Source organism: Salvelinus fontinalis, chromosome 19, assembly GCF_029448725.1.
Source record: "Salvelinus fontinalis isolate EN_2023a chromosome 19, ASM2944872v1, whole genome shotgun sequence".
Taxonomy (NCBI): Eukaryota; Metazoa; Chordata; class Actinopteri; order Salmoniformes; family Salmonidae; genus Salvelinus; species Salvelinus fontinalis.
Window position 1 is genome coordinate 15,582,843 of NC_074683.1, and position 18,346 is coordinate 15,601,188.

The window sequence follows — 18,346 nt, forward strand, 5'->3', positions numbered from 1 at the left end:
CAGGTAAAATAACAACTCAATGTTTATATCGCAGGACAAATTAGCTAGCAACAGCAAGCTAGCTAAATAGGACAAATTAGCTAGCAAGTGCAAGCGAACTAGCTAAATTGCCATACATGTTTAAAACTTCTTGAGAATACAGGGGGTGCTGTTTCACATTAGCATAATTGCCTCTACAGATTAAACTGCCTCTTATTCAATTATTGCTGTTACTATATGCATATAACCATATGCCATTGGATAGAAAACAAGCTATGGTTTCTAAAACCGTTCCAATTTTGTCTCTGAGTCAAACACAGGTCATTTCACAGCACTTTCCCTGAGCCAGAAGAAGATTGCAAGATGTGTATGCTCGCTTCAAAGCTCTGCCTATATATGGTCACGCGACCTATGACCCGAAACACACTTCCTTCTTCTTCCTCTGGGTGTCTGGAAGACGTCAGAGGAGAAACTTTTTGTTTATCTTGTACTGACGTGAAATAAGACCTATTTCTTTAGCGTGACCGACAACTTCCGGTTTCTGAGATGCGCGTTTTCAGAGGTGCCATTGTCTTTTGTTATGCTGACGTTACGGATGAAAACTATCTCCGTGTCGAAGTTTGTTTGATACATGTGACCATATCACCGTAATGTATGTTTTTTCAATATAGTTTAATCAGATTATTAGAATTTTTTCGGGAGTTTTGCCGTGTTCCGTTCTTTGAGTTTTTTAACTTTGGACATGGACCGTGCCAGTCGACCAGTACCCAGGCTAAATGAAGAGGGGAGGTTGCCATTGTGAATGGATTGAACGACTCATCAGGACTAAGGACACCTTGATCAACATTCTGATGAAAGACCAGCAATAGTAAGACCCAATTTACGATGTTATTTCATATATCTGTCGTGCATGTGAACTGGTCGGGCGCGTCCAGCCGGTTCTGGCTGGCCTGGTTATGCTAATTTAGCGATACATTTTGTTTTCGCTATAAAACATTTAAAAAATCTGAAATATTGTTTGGATTCACCAGATGTTGGGCTTTCAATGTCTGTACGCTGTGTATTTTTTCTGAAATGTTTTAAGACAAGTAATTAGTTATATAACGTTGGTCTCTGTAATTGTTCTAGCTGCATCAGCACTATATCAGATTGCAGCTGCAATGTAGAACTGTGATTTATACCTGAAAAATGCACATTTAAAAAAAAAAAACTATGCTATACCATAAATATGTTATCAGACTGTCATCTTATGAATTTGTTTGTTGGTTTGTGGGTATCAATATCTTAGTTTAGCCGAATTGGTGATAGCACCTGATGGAGTAAGAAACTGTTGGAGTAAGAAAATGGTGTCTTTTGCTAACGTGTTTAGCTAATAGATTTACATATTTTGTCTTCCCTGTAAAACATTTAAAAAATCTGAAACGGTGGTTTTATTCACAAGATCTGTGTCTTTCATTGGGTGTCTTGGACTTGTGATTTAATGATATTTAGATGCTACTATTTAATTGTGACGCTATGCTAGCGATGCTAATCAGTGTGTGGGGGGGGGGGGGGTGCTCCCGGATCCGGGTTAGGTACTCTGTAGAGGTTAATGTTTTTCGACCTGTCCCCAAAATAATGTCATTGGTTCAGAGTTTGTTTTGCCATTTTAACCTGTGTGTCGTGATCGCGTTGTGTAGGGGGACAAAATAATTTTATGCACGATGGCGCACTCGCGCAGCTGGTTTGGGTTGCGTGTAAGCGTAAACTTCAAGCACAAAATATACTTTTTTGAAAAGTCTTAACTGCCATTGGGGCATCCTTTTTAATGCACTGTTGAAATGCTTCCACAGGGGCAGTCATGATAGGCTGGGTCAAGATTGCTTGGTGCCCTAAGGGCAGATTTCAAGAGCAAAAAGTTATAAAAAGTATTAGCCATCCTTAGAGCAACCATTTGAATGCACTGTTTAAGTGCTTCCCTAGGGGCAGTAATGTTAGTTTGGGGTCAATATCACTTGGTTCCCTCAGGGCAGACTTAAAGCGCAAAGGTAATAACAAAGGCTTTACTGCCCTTGGGGACGCCATTGGAATAAAGTGTTTAAATGCTTCCCCAGGGGTAGAAATGTTAATTTGGGTGAAGAAGGGCAGACTTCAAACACCAAAGGTAATAACAAAAAGTATTTACTGCTATAGGGACAGCGATGGACTTATCTAAATTACAGTACCAGTCAAAAGTTTCAAGTGTTTTTCTTTATTTCTACTATTTTCTACGTTGTAGTATAATATCGAAGACATAAAAACTATGAAATAACACATATGGAATCATGTAGTAACCCAAAAAATATATTTTATATATTTCAAAGTAGCCACCTTTTGCCTTGATGACAGCTTTGCACACTCTTGGCATTCTCTCAACCAGCTTCACCTGGAATGCTTTTCCAACATATTGAAGGAGTTCCCACATATGCTGAGCACTTGTTAGCTTTTCATTCACTCTGCGGTCCAACTCATCCCAAACCATCTCAATTGGTCAATTAGCCCTTACACAGCCTGGAGGTGTGTTGGGTCATTGTCCTGTTGAAAAACAAATGTTCCGCGAACCTTCCCCAGATCTGTGCCTCGACACAATCCTGTCTCAGAGCTCTACGGACAATTCCTTCGACCTCATGGCTTGATTTTTGTTCTAACATGCACCGTCAACTGTGGGACCTTATATAGACAGGTGTGTGCCTTCCCATATAATGTCCAATCAATTTAATTTACCACAGGTAGACTCCAATCAAGATGTAGAAACATCTCAAGGATGATCAATGGAACCAGGTTGCACTTGAGCTCAATTGTGAGTCTCATAGCAAAGGGTCTGAATACTTATGTAAATGTGGTGTTTTTTATTTATTTTGTATTTTTTTATATTTTTTATAATAATCTAAAAACCTGTTTTTGCTTTGTCATTATAGGGTATTGTGTGTTGATTGATGAGGGGAAAAAGTAATTTAATCAATTTTAGGATAAAGCTGTAACATAAGAAAATGTGGAAAAAGTCAAGAAGTCAGAATACTTTCCAAAGGCAATACTAAATTCCATTAAAAAAAATACAATCAGTTTGCCAGGTTGATCCAACGTCATCACATTGAATTTTGCTGCTGAAATTACATGGAAACAACGTTGATTCCCCCATTTTTTGCCCAGTAGGATGGGTCTTCACTATCCCCTCTCTCTCCTATCTTCTACTCTCTCTTTCTCTTTTAAAGCAGCAATCAGCAGTTGAAACAATAACAAAACATCTTCCCCGCCACTGTTTCTGTAAAAAGTGGAGGGATGGGGCTGGAGAAATATAACCACTCTCAAATTCAAAAGGCAATGCTATGGATGCAAGAACTGACCATCCACGATATCAAAAGTATAGGTTTAACCATGTTTTTTGGGCTATACAGTGTTTGCAAACAAAGCTCTGTATGTTTTTGGGCTATACAGTGTTTGTAAACAAAGTAAATGCAAACAAACATTCGATTAGAAGAAGTTTATATGTCGGGTTCTGATGGGGTAAACCAAGACGTTCAAGATTAACATAGAAATTTGACATCTATCCAAGTCCTGAGGACGTCGGAAAATGCCTTCAAAACTGGCCACTAGGGGCAACAGTGAGCGCTGCTACCATCAAGTAGACTAGGGTTTTGGTAGAATTCTGGAATGGCAGAGGTGGTGGAAAGCCATAATCCCCTGACTTTGATCAGAAGGTTGTGTGTTTGATCTCAGCAATGAACTCTGTTTTTTATTTTTGGTTGTAAGTCTATCCCAAACCTTAACCCTTACCTTAACCATTTCGAATGAGCACCTAAACGTTATGATTTAACCATATCCCAAACCTTAAACCTTACCTTTGAAATTTGACTTCTGGAGAAATGGAACGATACAGAGCAGCAGGAGCTTCAAAAACACTTCTAATTTTGAGGTTTGGAGCAGCTTTGACATTTCAAGTTTGGAGAACGTGGATGAACGTCTAATTCTGCAGTGAGATTATGAGAGCTTGTTGTTTGAACTGTGCTAATGAGGCATTTATACGAATCAATGGGTACATATCATTAATTAATAAGTCCAAAAATGAATTTAGCAACTGCTGATTGTCCCTTTAAAATGGGGAGGCACTCCAGTGATCACCCCCAGCCCTGAGAGGCAGAGAGAAAAAGAGGCAGGGAGAGAGAGTGAGAGTGAGAGAGAGCTGCCTGCCTGGACGGATGCGATGCGTCGGAAACCTCCCACGAGGGGCCCCATGTAATTAGATGCATGCTGTTCAAGCTAGAGTATATTGTCTTCCCAGTTGCCTATGAAGCCTCCACCCACTGGCCCACCCTACATTTAGCAGATCATGTGATGGGGGCGGGCAAGCTAAGTCATTTGCAAGTACAACAGTTCTCTGTGCAGCTCCCCATTCATTTCCTGAGAACTGCAAGAGCTCAGCAGCTGAGAGACAGAAGGGGAGGGAGCTGCACACGCAGGAGTGAGAGAGAGAGGAGCAAAAGAGAGAGGACTGGAGAAGGAAAAAACGTTTTCTACGGCTCTGCGGCTTCTGACAAGGTCTGTGGAAATGTTGCCTCCTTCTTCTGTTCTTCTCATGCTGTGGTTTTGTTTGTCATGCTTGTGGGATTGTGTGTGTGTGGTTCAGCTGTCATTGCTGTGTCCAGCCTTATGACAACTCCTGGTCATCTAGCTACCTACTGCACACTGCCTGGCTGCCCGTGTGTGCCATTATGCACTGTAAAACTTTTCCCTGTAAATGTACAGCATTATACTGGCACCAGAGATGCTATAATATAGTGTATATTACGGTACTATTTTCCTTACCGTAAAACATATTACAGCATTCAGCATCCCTGCTGTAAATTTACAGCAGGGATGTTGTAATGTTTTACAGTAAGAAGATTACTAACGTGAAATATATTACAGCTTCTCTGCTCTAAAGCAAAATTACAGCATTAACCTGGTAACTCAGGTTCCAGGATTATGCTGTAAATTTACAGGGAAAGTCTCACTGAAAAGTAAACGTAGGAAAACAATACATTCGTACATAAAATATTTTTTTTTCAAATTGGTAACAAAATGAACTGCAAATGAACAACAGAATGGAAAATAGAAGTAACAACAGTTAACATGTGTAACCAAATAAGAGCATCATTACAACACTTATTTTAAAACTATATTGTATGTGGGAGGTGTGGGGGAGCGAGAGACAGAGGGAGATTTAAAATTGAGCTTGGGTACAATTCTAGATCTACGATCAGGGGCAACTCTATTCGGCGTAAGGCGATTCAGAGGCAGTGAAACACAACGGGACAGTTTGGGCAGGAGAGCATCCAGGAGAGAGACGTCAGCACAGCATCAGGTGTTCCTTATGAGGCTCCCTAACAATCTGCCTCAGTTCTGATTTGACAGCTCTCCTCATCCCTATGACAAGCCTGGAAAAATCAAAAAATAATAGAATGAGAGACAGAGAGCACCAGGGCTGTTACTCTGTCGGTAAAAAGACAGGTGACAAGGGACATGTCAAGCTTGTGTCGTGTGTGTACTTACCTCACTAGAGGTCTTCATTCCAACTCAGTGAGCTCTTTGTAGAATGAGGCAACGGGGTTGAAAACAGCTGCTTCATCTGGGCCACCTTGTCATGCACTTTGTCCCTTCTTCACATTTCATCATCTTGGGTTGATTCGAGACAGGAATCTGTACAGCCATATCCAATACTGTTCATGAAATAAATTGAGGCACTGAACAAATACAAATAAGACAGCTACTGTAGATACTGTGCACCTTCTTCAAACCCTAGTTAACTATATAATAAAATATTGATAAGCCTAAACAATAACACATATTATTTGACCAAATTCACATGTTCCTTTCTTTCAGCACCACCAAATGTGTTGATACTACTGTAAAGAGAGATGGTTTAGCTAATACTGTGACCTTATTTAACAATGTTGTTTAAATTAAACAAATGGTAAGGGGGAGAGGCTGTACGGACACTCCTGGCCTGTAAAATGATGACGTATGTTGCGCAGCTGAGTGCCAGGTGAACTGAATCACAGGGCTGTGACAGCTAAGGACACTGTCCCAGTGTGGTTGCAGTTCATGCTCTCCCCATTGAGTAGACTGTATCACGGTGACGTCTAGATGGCTACCAATATTAGTTATTTCTTGTGTAGCCTGCTGTCCTACTTGAAGTATAGTCCTGGTAGTCCAAAAAATTGCCACGTTACTAGCTACCGCCGGCGATACAGCTGCCCGTATTATTATTATTTTTTTAATGTTATTTCATCTTTATTTAACTAGGCAAGTCAGTTAAGAACAAATTCTTATTTTACAATGACGGCCTACACCAGCCAAACCCGGACGACGCTGGGCCACTTTTGTGCCGCCCTATGGGACTCCCAATCATGGCCGGTTGTGATACAGCCCGGGATCAAACCAGGGTCTTTAGTGACTCCTCTAGCACTGAGATGCAGTGCCTTAGATCACTGTGCAACCCGGGAGCCTGTATACACACTCCTTCTACACACCCTTTGTATTCACACCCCTTGACTTTTTCACCAAAATGTTGTGTTTTTGTGATTTTTTTGGTCACTGGCCTACACACAATACCACATAACGTCAAAGTGGAATTATGTTTTTTAAAGATTTTACAAATTAGTAAAAAATGAAAAGCTGAAATGTCTTGAGTCAGTAAGTATTCAACCCCTTTGTTATGGCAAGCCTAAATAAGTTCAGGAGTAAAAATGTACTTAACAAGTCTCAAAGTTGCATGGACTCACTCTGTGTGCAATAATAGTGTTTAACATGATGTTTGAATGACTACCTCATCTCTGTACCCAATACATACAATTATCTGTAATGTCCCTCAGTCGAGCAGTGAATTTCAAACACAGATTCAATCACAAAGACCAGGGAGATTTCTCAATGACTCGCAAAGCAGATCAGCTATTGATAGATGGGTAAAAAAAGCAGACAATGAATATCCCTTTGAGCATGGTGAAGTTATTAATTACATTTTGGATGGTGTATCAATACACCCAGTCACTACAAAGATACAGGTCTCCTTTCTAACTCCGTGTCCAGAAAGGAAGGAAATCACTCAGGGATTTCACAATGATTCTAATAGTGACTTTCAAACAGTTACAGAGTTTAATGACTGTGATAGGAGAAAACTGAGGATGTATCCACAATACTAACCTAATTGAGTGAAAAGTCTATACAGAATACAAATATTCCACCAAAACATTACAACAAGGTACTAAAGCAGTACTACAAAAATGTGGCAAAGCAATTAACTTTTTGTCCTGAATACAAAGTGTTATTTTTGGGACAATACAACACATGACACAGGTGCACCTTCTGCTGGGGACAGTAAATGGACAATCTAAAATGTGCAGTTTTGTCACACAACACAATGCCACAGATGTCTCAAGTTGAGGGAGCATGCAAGTGGCATGCTGACTGCAGGAATGTCCACCAGAGCCATTATGAGAGAATTTAATTTCTCTATCATAAACCACCTTCATCATTTTAGAGATTTTGGCAGTACATCCAACCGGCCTCACAACGTCAGACCACTGGTAACGCGCCAGCCCAGGACCTCCACATCCGGCTTCTTCACCTTTGGGGTCGTCTGAGCCCAGCCATCCGGACAGCTGATGAAACTGTGGGTTTACACAACCGAAGAATTACTGCACAAAGTGTGTCAGAAAACGTCTCAGGGATGCTTATCTGCATGCTCGTCATCCTCACCAAGGTCCTCACCTGACTGCAGTTTGGCGTTATAACTAACTTCAGTGGGCAATGGCCACTGCCACTCTGGAGAAGTGTGCACTTCACGGATGAATCCCGTCTCAACTGTACCGGGCAGATGGCAGACTTGTGGGCAAGCGGTTTGATGATGTCAACGCTGTGAAGAGACTGCCCCATGGTGGCGGTGGAGTTATGGTATGGGCAGGCATAAACTAAGGACAGCGAAAACAAAGCATTTTATTGATGGCAATCTGAATGCACAGAGATACCGTGACGAGATCCTGAGGCCCATTGTCATGCCATTCATCTGCCACCATCACCTCAAGTTTCAGCATGATAATGCACAGCCCCATGTCGCAAGGATCTGTACACAATTCCTTGAAGCTGAAAATCTCCCAGTTCTTCCATGGCTTGCATATTTACCAGACAGTTCACCCATTGAGCATGTTTGGGAGGCTCTGAATCGACGTGCGGAACATTGTGTTCCATTTCCCACAGCCATTGAAGAGTGGGAAAAAATTCCACAGGCCACCATCAACAGGCTGATCAACTCTATGCGAAGGAGATGTGTCGCGCTGCATGAGGCAAATGATGGTCACATCAGATACTGACTGGTTTTCTGATCCACACCCATACTTAAAAAAAAGGTACACTACATTACCAAAAGTATGTGGACACCTGCTTGTCGAACATCTCATTCCAAAATCATGAGCAATAATATGGATTTGGTCCCCCCTTTTCTGCTTTAACAGCCTTCACTCTTCTGGGAAGGCTTTCCACTAGATGTTGGAACATTACTGCAGGGACTTGCTTCCATTCAGCCACAGGACCATTAGTGTGGTCAGGCACTGATGCTGGGCGATTAGGCCTGGCTCACAGTTGGCGTTCCAATTCCTCCCAAAGGTGTTCGATTTGGTTGAGTTCAGGGCTCTGTGTAGGCCAGTCAATTTATTTCACACTGATCTCAACAAACCATTTCTGTATTTACCTTGCATTGTGCACGAGGTCATTGTCATACTAAAACAGGAAAGGGCATTCCCCAAACTGTTGTCACTGGAATCATTTAGAATGTAATTGTATGCTGTAGCGTTAAGATTTCCCTTAACTGTAAGTAAGGGGCCTAGCCCAAACCATGAAAATCAGCACCAGACCATTATTCTTCCTCCACCAAACTTTATAGTTGGCTCTATGCATTCAGACAGGTAGCGTTCCCCTGGCATCTGCAAACCCAGATTTGTCCATTGGACTGCCGAATGGTGAAGCATAATTCATCACTCCATGGAATGCATTTTCAATGCTCCAGAGTCCAATCGCGGCAAGCTTTACACACCTCCAGCCAATGCTTGGCATTGCGCATGGTGATCTTAGGCTTGTGTGCGGCTGTTTGGCCATGGAAACCCATTTCATGAAGATCCCAGTGAACAGTTGCTTCTAGAGGCAGTTTAGAACTTGGTAGTGAGTGTTGTAACCGAGAACAGACAATTTCTACATGCTACGCACTTCAGCACTTGGTGGTCCCGTGCTGTGAGCTTGTGTGGCCTACCACTTTGCGGTAGAGCCGTTGTTGCTCCTAGACATTTCCACTTCAGTTGACAGAGGCAGCTCTAGCAGGGCAGAAATTTGCTGAACTGACTTGTCGGAAAAGTTGCATCGTATGACAGTGCCACGTTGAAAGTCACTGAGTTCTTCAGTGAGGCCATTCTTCTTCCAATGTTTTCCTGTGGAGATTGCATGGCTGTGTGCAGCGACGGGTGTGGTTGAAATAGCCAAATCAACTAATGTATATATACAGTGCCTTCGGAAAGTATTCAGACCCCTTGAACCAGCTGTAAGTACTGCAGTGCATCTCCTCCTCATGGACTGCACCAGATTCCATCTGTGAGATGTTACCCCAGTCTTCCACCAAGGCACCTGCACGTTCCCGGACATTTCTGGGGGGAATGGCCCTAGTCCTCCCCCTCCGATCCAACAGGTCCCAGACGTGCTCAATGGGATTGAGATCCGTGCTCTTCGCTGGCCATGGCAGAACACTGACATTCCTGTCTTGCAGGAAATCACGCACAGAACGAGCAGCATGGCTGGTGGAATTGTCATGCTGGAGGGTCATGTCAGGATGAGCCTACAGGAAGTGTACCACATGAGGGAGGAGGATGTCTTCCCTGTATCACACAGCGTTGAGATTGCCTGCAATGACAACAAGCTCAGTCCGATGATGCTGTGACACACCACCCCAGACCATGACAGACCCTCCACCTCCAAAGTACAGGCCTCGGTGTAACGCTCATTCCTTCGACGATAAACACAAATCCGACCATCACCCCTGGTGAGACAAAACTGCGACTCACTGCGTCAGTGAAGAGCACTTTTTGCCAGTCCTGTCTGGTCCAGCGACGGTGGGTTTGTGCTCATGGGCGACGTTGTTGCCGGTGATGTCTTGTGAGGACCTGCCTTACAACATGCCTACAAGCCCTCAATCCAGCCTCTCTCAGCCTATTGCGGACAGTCTGAGCAATGATGGAGTGATTGTGCATTCCTGGTGTAACTCTGGCAGTTGTTGTTGCCATCCTGTACCTGTCCCGCAGGTGTGATGTTCAGATGTACCGATCCTGTGCAGGTGTTGTTAAACGTGGTCTGCCACTGCGAGGACGATCAGCTGTCCGTCATGTCTCCCTGTAGCGCTGTCTTAGGCGTCTCACAGTACGGACATTGCAATTTATTGCCCTGGCCACATCTGCAGTCCTCATCCCTCCTTGCAGCATGCTTAAGGCACGCTCACACAGATGAGCAGGGACCCGTGGCATCTTTCGTTTGGTGTTTTTCAGAGTCAGTAGAAAGGCCTCTTTAGTGTCCTAAATGTTCATATCTGTGACCTTAATTGCCTACCGTCTGTAAGCTGTTAGCGTCTTAACGACCGTTCCACAGGTGCGTGTTCATTAATTGTATAAGGTTCATTGAACAAGCATGGGAAACTGTCTTTAAACCCTTTACAATGAAGATCTGTGAAGTTATTTTGATTTTTACGAATTATCTTTGAAAGACAGGGTCGTGAAAAAGGGACGCTTCTTTTTTTGCTGAGTTCATGAACTGTAACTCAATAAAATCTCTGAAATTGTTGAATGTTGCTTTTATATTTTTGTTCAGTGTATGTTGAATTTGTACCTTCAAAACAACGTCAGATCTCCACTATCAGAAAAAAAAATGTCTGGGAAACTGAAGAATTGATTTACCTACTGCTTCCCTTTCGTCTCCCATCCAAGTCTAGCCCTGGTTAGCAATGATATGTGTCACTGACTATTACTGCTACTTCCATCTCCAAATTAATTATTGATATGTTGGAGAAAAAAAATGTGCTCGTTGTCATAGCGGCTTGTAAATGCGATAGTGTGTGTCTCTGTGTGTGTGTGTGTTTGTTTATGTGTGTATAAGCCTAGTTTGTCTTCCGCAAAGCAGCAGCAGAGACAGAGAGAGAGACAGGGCTGTTAGCAATGGAATACACAGTCGAGGCTCGGGTAGTGCAGGAAGCACACCTATGGGGAAGTGTGTGTGTGTGTGTGTGTGTGTGTGTGTGTGTGTGTGTGTGTGTGTGTGTGTGTGTGTGTGTGTGTGTGTATATATGCACGGGGTGGGTGGTTGGTGTCTTGGATGTCATCGGCAGTGGGTCTGACTTCCAGAGGGGTAATAGTATTGATATTGATGGGCGGCTGTCACCGGGCCCAGACGTTCAACCCAGGCAGGGCTAGGGGTGGCTGGGGGCTGGCCCTGGCCTGTTCTTTTCAATTACAGGGGACCGGGCCAGAGCTGACAGCAAAGGCATTTGTACAACAGGGGTTGGGGGCCAGGGAGAGCCAAGGAGGGGAGGGGAGCTGCAAGGGACTGAGGGAGGGAGGAGACTGAGCACTGACCTCTGTGACCTTACCCCCGTGCTGGAGAGAGGCCCTGCCTTTAACACTGTGACAGCCGCAGGGTGTGTTTGTGTTTGTCTGTGTGTGTGCGTGCATGTGTCTGTGTGTGCGCGCATGTCTATGTGTGTGTATGTGTGGTGGGTTAGGGGTAGGGAGGAGAGGGGGGTAAGAGCAGACCCACTGCTGCTCAACGCTATTCAGGGAGCCAGATTAGTGCCCATTTAAGCTCTCACTTTAAATCTATTTACCATAGGCCCCCTTGCCTCAGCATTAGTACACTTTCTATGGGGTAATATAATGTACTTAGCATTTACACTGAACATAATGTTCAAATATACAGTATAACATATATTACAAATATAACAAACAAAAAATACACAATAACATTGTGTATAAATGTTTTCTAAATGTATAATATATGTTATACTGTATATCCATACATAACTGTTTTTGGTCATGTTTCCCAGATTTAGCCTAGTGTTGGACTAAAAACATGCCCAATGGGGATGTCCATTGTTAGACCCTTTTTGGAATAGGGCATGCCTTTCATTAAATAGCAGAAAACGAATCATTCAGTCGACGTGCTTCTACACCTGCATTGCTTGCTGTTTAGGGTTTTAGGCTGGGTTTCTGTACAGCACTTTGAGATATCAGCTGATGTAAGAAGGGCTCTATAAATACATTTGATTTGATTTGACATTCATTCCGGCTTTAGACTATGGTGATATTGTCTATTTGAACGCAGCGGCCACTGTATTGGTGCCATTGGACGCAGTTTATCATAGTGCACTATACTTTATTATGGCCGTTAGGTTTAGTACACATCCCTGCATTCTGTATCAAGAAAGTAGACTGGCCCTCTCTTAAGTCTCATAGATCAATGCACTGCTCTCTTTTAAAGTTTCTAACGGCTCTTGTGCAAACTTCCGCCATACCTTGTTATTGACATACGAGTCATCAGACCCGATCACAGGGATGGCTAACTCTGCGTTTATTTTTTTTGCACCTTGTGGAATGATCTCTAGAATTCTCTAAGGGTGGATGTTTTGGTGCCACTAGGGCAGTTCGAACGGATTGTCGCTAACTTTTTCTACTGATGAAAGTGTTTGTTTTTCATGATCGTGTTTGTAAATATTGTACGCTTTAATTGCATTGGATTTGTAAATATTGTGAATTGTATGATTGTGTGAAGGGCTCCATTGGGAAAAAAAGGTCTTGGTCTCAATGGGATTTCCCTGTTTAAATATATTTAAACAAATAAAACAGAGTTCCGCCTAGGTAGTCAGTTATAAATAACCAATCAGCAACAGACGCAGTCTGTCTGTCCAATCACTAACAGACCTATAGGGGCATATAGTGTAAAATTATTTTGATTGTTGTTGCCTAATTCCATTTTGTTTTTTCCACAAATTCTGTTTTCTCTGTTTAGTTTTTCCAGGCTTCCGTTTTCCCCGTCTTTTCAGGTTTTCGCTCTCAAACTTACACATTTTAACAGAAAGACAACTAAATTGGATTCTGTAAGTCAACAACCATGCTTATCCACATCAGGAGACCACTTTTTTTTTATTTTTATTATTTTTATTTTTATTTTATCCCCTTTTCTCCCTAATTTTCGTGGTATCCAATCGCTAGTAATTACTATCTTGTCTCATCGCTACAACTCCCGTACGGGCTCGGGAGAGACGAAGGTCGAAAGTCATGCGTCCTCCGAAGCACAACCCAACTTTAACACAGCGCGCCTCCAACCCGGAAGCCAGCCGCACCAATGTGTCGGAGGAAACACCGTGCACCTGGCCCCCTTGGTTAGCACGCACTGCGCCCAGCCCGCCACAGGAGTCGCTGGAGCGCGATGAGACAAGGAAATCCCTACCGGCCAAACCCTCCCTTACCCGGACGACGCTAGCCCAATTGTGCGTCGCCCCACGGACCTCCCGGTCGCGGCCGGCTGCGACAGAGCCTGGGGGCGAACCCAGAGACTCTGGTGGCGCAGTTAGCACTGCGATGCGGTGCTCTAGACCACTGTGCCACCCGGGAGGCCCCGGAGACCACTTTTGAGGTCTGGGAAAATAGAAGAATTTTCCAAAAAATATGGCCACTGGATTGATGCAAATAATCATGAAATCATTCTTCCAGGTAGGCAGTTCATATTTAATTGAGACAATTTTTTGGGATAGCCTTTCCATCTTTACCAGAAGAAGGTTTTCATTAACATCATCGCTAATGGCTACACAAAGTGTAGACATACGTGTGCGTTGCACATGCACAGACAGGGCATTCCTGTGCCGTTTCAGAAAGTTGCAGGAAAATATGCATCACTGATGCACTTTGTCCATGTTTAACATGACTTGAGAAAATGTATGCATTTTCTAATAAGTTCAATACATTTAGTTGATTTCCTACTAAGTTCAATACCTTTTGGAACATTACTGAATTCTGTTTTAATGTCTGGATTACGTAATTCCAACCACCTTCTTCGCAACGCAGATTTTTAATTTGTATTAATTTTATTTCACCTTTATTTAACCAGGTAGGCTAGTTGAGAACAAGTTCTCATTTGCAACTGCGACCTGGCCAAGATGAAGTAAAGCAGTTCGACACATACAACAACACAGAGTTACACGTGGAATAAACAAAACATACAGTCAATAATACAGTAGAAAAATAAGTCTATATATAATGTGAGCAAATGAGGTGAGATAAGGGAGGTGAAGGCAAAAAAAAGGCCTTGGTGGCGAAGTAAATACAATATAGCAAGTAAAACACTGGAATGGTAGATTTGCAGTGGAAGAATGTGAAAAGTAGAAATAGAAATAATGGGGCGCAAAGGAGCAAAATAAATAAATAAATACAGTAGGGGAAGATGTAGTTGTTTGGGCTAAATTAAATTATTTGATAGGGCCCTAGACATAGTCTGTCCAATCAGTAGCGAACTATCTATCTGTCCAATCAGCAATGGACCCAGTCTATGTGTCCAATCAACGAAAAAGGACCAATCAGCAATGGACACAGTCAATCAAACCAATCAGCTGTCTAACTGTCCAATCAGCAGCAGACACAGTCTACCGGTCCACAAGGTTCATTCCAGTCCAATTATAATTCCTCTACAGGATCCTGACACCACTGGCATCGGCTGTCTAACACATTGTAATAACATCGACACAAATTGGAGCAATTGTTGACAGATGAAATGTTATGGACTAGCTATTGTATTCTATCACCGATAATTGTTCCAACTAATATTGAATTAACTGACCAGGTCTTGAAAAAGATTTTAAAATAATGGATTGGATTTACAGTAGCACCTTTCCTAGTGCTCAGAGGGATTTTATACTGTAAATGGGTTTAAATATCCTTATCTATGCTGAACAAAAATATAAACGCAACATGCAACAATTTGAACAATTTGACTGAGTTACAATTTATATAAGGAAATCAGTCAATTGAAATACATTCAATAGGCCATAATCGATGGATTTCACATGACTGGGCGCGGGCGCAGACATTGGTGAGCCTGGGGAGCCAGCCAATCAGAATGAGTTTTTCCCCACAAAAGGGCTTTATTACAGACAGAAATACTCCTCAGTTTCATCAGGTGTAAGGCAGATGTGAAGGTCCTGGGCTGGCGTAGTTACACATGGTCTGCGGTTGTGAGGTCGGTTGGACATACTGCCAAATTCTCTAAAATGACGTTGGAGGAGGCTTACTGTCGAGAAATTAATATCAAATTATCTGGCAACAGATCTGGTGGACAATCCTGCAGTAAGCATGCCAATTGCACGCTCCCTGAAAATGTAGACATTTGCGGCATTGTGTTGGTGAACAAAACTGCACATTTAATAGTGCCCTTTTATTGTAAAGGTGTTTAAGGTGTTTAAGGTGTTTAAGGTGTTTAAGGTGTTTAACCTGTCTAGGATGAGGGTGCCGCTAGCGGCACTCCCCCCCCACCCCCACTGAAAAGGCAGAGCCGCGAAATTAAAAAAAAATATATTTTTTAAATATTTAACTTTCACACATTAAAGTCCAATACAGCTAATGAAAGACACAGATCTTGTGAATCCAGCCAACATGTCCGATTTTTTAAATGTTTTACAGGGAAGACACAATATGTAAAGATGTAAATCTATTACCTAAAAACACATTAACATAATCCACCATCTTTTATTTGTCCACCAACACCAGTAGCTATCACCAATTCGGCTAAACTAAGATATTTATAGCCCCTAACCAAGAAAAAAACTCATCAGATGACAGTCTGATAACATATTTATGGTATGGGATAGGTTTTGTTAGAAAAATGTGCATATTTCAGGTAGATGGCATAGGTTACAATTGCACCCACCGTCACAAATGGACTAGAATAACTACATAGAGCAACGTGTTTACCTACTTACTAATCATCAAACATTTCGTAAAAATACACAGCATACACTAATCGAAAGACACAGATCCTGTGAATACAGACAATATTTCAGATTTTCTAAGTGTCTTACAGCGAAAACACAATAAATCGTTATATTAGCATAGCACATAGCACATAGCAGCCCAGCATTGATTCTAGCCAAAGAGAGCGATAACGTCAACATCGCCAAAATATATTATTTTTTTCACTAACCTTCTCAGAATTCTTCAGATGACACCCCTGTAACATCACATTACAACATGCATATACAGTTTGTTCGAAAATGTGCATATTTAGCCACCAAAATCATGGTTAGACAATGTGAAATGTAGCCCAGCTGGTGAGAAAATGTCCGTGCGCCATATTAGACAGTGATCTACTCTTATACATAAATACTCATAAACGTGACTAAAAAATATAGGGTGGACAGGGATTGATAGACAATTTAATTCTTAATACAATCGCGGAATTACATTTTTAAATTATCCTTACTTTTCAATACAGTTTGCGCCAAGCGAAGCTACGTCAAAAAACATGGCGTCCTAAGCCACTAACATTTTTCGACAGAAACACGATTTATCATAATAAAAATGTCCTACTTTGAGCTGTTCTTCCATCAGTATCTTGGGCAAAGGATCCTTTCTTGGGTCTAATCGTCTTTTGGTGGAAAGCTGTCCTCTTGCCATGTGGAAATGCCAACTGCGTTCAGCATGAACTGGAAGCGTGCCCAGCAATTCACAGCGTTTCAGAAATAAATGTCCCAAAATCGCACTAAACGGATATAAATTGCTATAAAACGCTTTAAATTAACTACCTTATGATGTTTTTAACTCCTATAACGAGTAGAAACATGACCAGAGTAATATTACTCCCTCCACTAATGCTTGGAACAGGTGCGGGTCGGAGTCCTCCACGCGCATAACGCAGCAAGAAAAGAGTTCCTAGCTACAGGGTTTTTTAATTTATAGTGCCTGTGAACGCGCAATCGACCCCATTCAAATCGTCATCACGTAAAGGCATCCAGGGGAAGACGTAAGCAGTGTCCGTATACTCGTAGCAATAACTGTGGCCTTTTAACTGACTCCAGATCAGGGGCCAAAATTTCTGAAATCTGACTCCATGTCAGGGAAATTGCTGTAGAATGGGTTCTGTTCCACTTAGAGACAAAATTTCAACTCCTATAGAAACTATAGACTGTTTTCTATCCAATAATAATAATAATATGCATATTGTACGATCAAGAATTTTGTGGGAAGCCGTTTCAAAAATTACACGATTAGCATAAATAGTGACAACAGCGCCCCCAGCTTCAACAGGTTAGTGTTTAAGGATCACGCTGTTTAATCATTTGTTGATATGCTACACCTGTCAGGTGGATGGATTATCTTGGCAAAGGAGAAATGCTCACTAACAGGGATGTAAATACATTTGGGCCTCGATTCTGTCTTATGTAGAAGAATATGAAATTGTGTTTTTTTTACATTGGCTAAAAGTAAAGACACAGAGCTACAAAATGGTATATCAAACACTGCAGTTGAGGAACAATGGGAAAGTAGTTCTGCTTTGAAAGTTGATAAAGTTCTAACCCGACTTTTGAGAAAATGTCTCTTGAATGTTTTGGTACACCTACTGGAGAGCTCTTCTTTGTCTACACCCATTCAGCATCATTCACACCCTCTTAAGCCTTAGCCCAACCATCTCTTTAAGGGTTCACATGTCAGGCCATGTGCTAAACACAGTGAGTAGTTTGGTAAACAACCAAAGACTTCAAGACTTAGAGTGGTAAAAGTAGTAGGCTACAGCAAGGAAAAACTCCAGGTAAAAATACACTTAATCTAGTCCTTGGTTTATATCCTAATCTGACTTTGGTACAGGTCATGTTGTTCTTCACATTACCTTCTCTGGTAAATACACACTATATCAAATAAAAGTTTATTTGTCACATGCACAGGATACAGAAGTTGTAAACGGTACAGTGAAATTGTTACTTGCATAGTAGAAAGTTTCCAGGTAATAATATTTTATAAATATTTTATCATTATTAGATGACACTTACGTGACACACTTGTCTGCATTGATGGGTCATGTGAAGGAAATGGTTTAACCACCCCCCAGCCACATCTAGCTAGTGGATTGGTCACTATTGTCTAGAGAAGATAATTTAATACAATAGATGACCATAATCACCCCCAGACACACCTAGCTATCTTGATGGGTCATGTAATCATCTGGCGAATAGTCTGTTGTTTAGACATGTAGCTAGCTAGCTAAACAATGAACCGGCACAATCCCAACTCATACTACTACCAATACA

The 18,346-nt window shown here is 42.0% G+C and overlaps 1 protein-coding gene across 1 annotated transcript in view; it reads left to right on the forward strand.

Moving 5' to 3' along the window:
• The first annotated feature begins 4,188 nt into the window (after positions 1-4,188).
• klf12b (Kruppel like factor 12b) overlaps positions 4,189-18,346 on the forward strand; it is a 153,012-nt gene continuing 138,854 nt past the window's right edge. Inside the window, exon 1 of the mRNA XM_055870925.1 lies at positions 4,189-4,533. The gene's annotated coding sequence lies outside the window, so the exon portion shown is untranslated. The remainder of the gene's footprint in view (positions 4,534-18,346) is intronic.